At 40.1% G+C, this 4416-nt stretch overlaps 1 long non-coding RNA gene across 1 annotated transcript; it reads left to right on the top strand.

Moving 5' to 3' along the window:
- The first annotated feature begins 3715 nt into the window (after positions 1-3715).
- LOC311588941 lies at positions 3716-4071 on the top strand. The gene is made up of 2 exons (XR_014776368.1): positions 3716-3881; positions 3925-4071. It is a non-coding gene; the product is annotated as an uncharacterized lncRNA (long non-coding RNA).
- Positions 4072-4416: the final 345 nt, after the last annotated feature.

Below are 4416 nucleotides of genomic sequence, written 5' to 3'. Positions count from 1 at the left end.
TGTACTGAACAGTAAGCTCAAAATAGAAAAAACTGGCTAAGAAATATCCCCAAAATGATTATCATCCCTAGCAACTAGGAAAATGAAAGTTAAATAACTTAGAGACTTCATCTTACCTCAGTCAAAATGCCAAAGACCAAGTTTAAAAACAAACAAACAACAACCTGGCAACAAATGCTGAAGGAACTGTGAGGAAAAAGAAACCATCATAACTGTTAGTGGGATTGCAAACTGGTTGTTACAAACACTGTGAAAATTGGTGTAAAGAACTTTCAAAAATCAAAAATAAACTTCTGCTATCACCCAACTATACAGCACCTTATCATGTGTACCAAAGCCTTGACATCCTATGTCACATATACCTTGGTCAGGCATGTTCATTGCTGCTCTATTTACAAAGCCTAGATGGAAACAACCAAAATGTCTTTCAGCTGACCAACATATACATTATGAAATCATGAGCTATTCAGGTAAATATTGGAATTTAAAAAATCATATTTAGTGAATAAACTCAGACCAAGAAAGACAAGCATTGCCTGTTCTTTCTCATCAGATTATTCTTCCCATGAGTATATATCCTAGAGAAATTCCAAAACACCACCACCAATAAGTACTACTAATAATAATAATTCTTAATACTAATAATAAACATCAATCAAACAAGCAAAAGAAAAGTAAAGGTAAAGGGGACCATTGCATAGAAGTAGTTGGGAAGTAGTAGAGATGGGGAATAGAAAAGAACAATGAGTCTGATTAGGGAAACAGGAAAATGGAGAGTGCTAATTAATAGGGAAGATAAATACAGAAGAAAGACAATGGTAAATGAACAGTAAGGATGTCTGAAAAAATCATAAGTAGTCATCTTATTGGCTATCTACCTAAAATTTATGACAATGCAAATGCACAATTCTATGTACAAACATACATATATACTTTAAATAAAATATTCTTATCTGCGCTGACAGTTCTCTGTTCATGAGCCAAAGGCCACCTAACGAAAGCCTCAGTACCGGATATGCAAAGCCTACTTTAAGTATGGTTGTCCAAGAGACTCCCAAAATATTATAGGCTGTTTCTATTCCTATTGCCTTCATTGCTTCTCAAAAAGTGGAATATAAGTACTTGATATTGGAGAAACCATGCATTTCAGAGGCAGGGTTCAGAGGTCCTTGAGTTGGGACTTCCATAAGTGCCTCTTTCCAGAGAACTAGATATTATTGTAAAAGAAGGAAACATGCAACCTTCCGAAGAAATGAAGCCATCAAAAGTTTTACCCATCTATGAAGATTATGAAATACAACAGTGAAAAACATGATACAATAACCTAAGGCATGTATTCCTTGGCATTGTTCTGTAGACTATATAAAAGAGGAAGCCTGTAATATGATTTGTTAACAAATCTATTGTTTCTGAGTTTCTTAGGGATGGGTTCACCTAGAAAACTCTGGGGTTATCCAACCTTTTTTTGTTTGTTTGTTTGTTTACAATCTTCATGGCTAGGGAGACTCCTGAGTAGGACCAGATAAGGTTTTTTGTTTGTTTTTGTTGTTGTTGTTGTTGTTGTTTTTGAGAGCACATGTAATTTTGGGGGAAAAAGACATAAATGAATAGTAATGTAAAAAGCACCCACGAGTGCAACACTTTGGAATCAGAAACCCAAATTGAAAGACAGCACAATAGCCAAAACAGCATTTGGCTCAGCTTTGCTGTACTGTGTCAAACAGGTGTGCGGGCTTCATGACTTTTGCTGGTTTTCACTAGTCATAGTGGCACAATTCTTTCATTTTAAGCATTTTTACTTTAATCAACATGAGACTCCTGCTTGATTTGTCATAACCATTACATTCATTCAGTGAATTTCTGCTTTAACACCTGTAGTCATAAAGATAATTAATGTTGTCTAAATCTTCCGTAATCTTGGATTCTAAGAACACATCTGTGAGGAGGAATGCAAGCCAGAGAAGAAATAGTTAATTTATAGGAACCAGGCTGAGTCTTTAATGTAAAAGCAGGATAACAATCTTCTTCTTTGACAACTTGGAGACCCAGAACTTAAGGAAATGAGCACCAAGATCATGCAGAGTATGGGACTGTTTATCTGTGCTTTTACTCTTGACCTGATAATTTCTCTAATTCAATTTAAAATATGTGCCGATTCCAGGATTACAAACTGGAGATGACAGGACTGCTTTATTTACTTATTTTCTCAATGTACACAAAGTGAAATAATTCGTTGTTGAGAGAGAGAGAGAGAGGGAGAGGGAGAGGGAGAGGGAGAGGGAGAGAAGCTGGAAAGATGGCTCAGAGGTTAAGAGCACTGGCTGTTCTTCCAGAGGTCCTGAGTTCAATTCTTAGCAATCACATGGTGGATCACAACCACCTATAATAAGATCTGGTGCCCTCTTCTGGCATGCCAGCAGAACATTGTATACATATTAAATAAACAAATCTTTGGCTCTACTCCCCTCCTCGTATTCTTACTCTTACCTCCTTATGCCCTTTTTCTCTTCTCTCTGTCTCTCTCTTTCTGTCTTTTGTCTGTCTGTCTGTTTGTGTCTGTCAGTCTCTCTCTCTCTCTCTCTCTCTCTCTCTCTCTCTCTCTCTCTCTCTCTCTCTCATACCCTTCCCCTTTCCTTCTCCCTCATACCCATTTAATAAATATCATATATTCTAAAAAATAAATAAATAAAAGAGAGAAAGGAAAGAAAGACCAAAATAGTCTAGTGCCCAGGTGTTAGAAGGTCAGGGTCGAGAGGTGTGACTCAAGTTGGTGTGCTGGGCGTAGTCAGTGATAGGGTCTGGCTTGGACATTTTCTAATCTTTGGTGATTGGAAGTAGAGGTGGGGCAGGAAGCATGGAGAAGGCGTGGGGCAGCATCAAGGTTATTTGGCATTGTTCAGCAGTGTTAACAGGGAATATGCTTGAAGCAGCTGCCTCTGTAGAAAAAGAGTGTCTTCAGATTCCCCATGGCTGTGGTCAAAACCTCCCAAATGGTTTTAGATAAAGAAAATAAAACTAAGAAGAATGGAAGAAGTTCAAACACTCACAGGAAATTCAGTAGCTCAACAAAACAGGAAAGAAAAGAAGAAAGAAAGAAAGAAAGAAAGAAAGAAAGAAAGAAAGAAAAGCAAGAAAGAAAAGATATTGTAAAACAATTGATTGTTAGGCTTCTAGAAGACGAAAGCAAGAGAGAAGGGAAGGACAACAAGGATTTCCACAGTCTGGATGTTTTGTTGGAAGGTGTGGCTGTGGTATTTTTATATTTGTATTCTTGAGCTCACCTGGAAGCACTTTGTACAGTATTACCTAGCCACAGGACTGATGCTGCAGGGTGTGAACAGTGAACAGTGAGTGTATGTGTGTGTGTGTGTGTGTGTGTGTGTGTGTGTGTGTGTGTGTGTGTGTGTGTTATACCTGTTCCTCGGACAACATGTGAGACAACATTGGTAGTGTGGTCACATTTGAGTGAAAGTTCAAATTTGGTCAGTGAGAGCTGGTGATTGAGCCCACCAGCCAGGTTACAGTGTTCTACACTATTGAGAGTGATGCTTTCTTCTCTGAAGCCTGATGTCCACTCTGGTTCTGTGCCATCCTAATCTATGTACAAAGAGGGGTCCAATGGGGACTGGTTAAAGAACAACATTGATGTGGAATTTGCACATGGGGCTAGCTGTGAAGAAGCCAAATTGGAAATTATAGAATTTGTGAATTTCTTTTTTTTTTTTTTCTTCAGCTGAGTCAGTGGGAAAGAGGATTTATTGTACATGAGCTACACTTGGCCACAAGGGGACAGAACCAGTCCAGAGTGCCAAAGGTCCGGAGGGACTGTCTTGTTGTTAGGGAAGGAAGGCCGTCAGTCAGGTGGTCTCGGCGGAGATGGCGTCCCAGGGGCGCTGAGCTCATCGCCAGGGGCGGTGCAGTCAGTCCACAGCTTTGTCGCAGCGTCCCGGCCATCAGCACCCTTGGCTTCTGCTCCTGTAGCCTCCGCCGTGAACAAGGCGGTTTACTTGGACCTCTGCCTCATCTTTCTTCTCTTGCGCTTCAGCCTGCGCATTTGCTTCTTCTGCCACTTTGCTCTCATGGCGCAGGAGTTTCGAAGATGGCGCCAAGGCCAAGAGAGAATTTGTGAATTTCTTGAAGAATTCAAAGCAATATCATGACTTAGGTGAGGCCATGGTCACCTGGGAGACCAGAGTGAGTAGAAGAACACTTTAAAGCATATGCTTGTGGAGACTGATGAATTCAATCTTACCACTAATGTGATAGTGCTAATTGGCACGAATTGCCCTAATATCCTTGAACCAGCCGTGACATAGGTTGAATAGTTTTACCTCGAGATCTACATTGATCTCCTGTTAATGCCTGGCTGCAGCTCTGAAGAGGTCCAGGGTTGGGTCTTTGGGGCTGGATGCTGAT

Source organism: Acomys minous (assembly GCF_964271855.1).
Source record: "Acomys minous genome assembly, chromosome: 18".
NCBI classification, from domain to species: domain Eukaryota; kingdom Metazoa; phylum Chordata; class Mammalia; order Rodentia; family Muridae; genus Acomys; species Acomys minous.
This window is presented reverse-complemented; position numbering and strand designations above follow the sequence as displayed.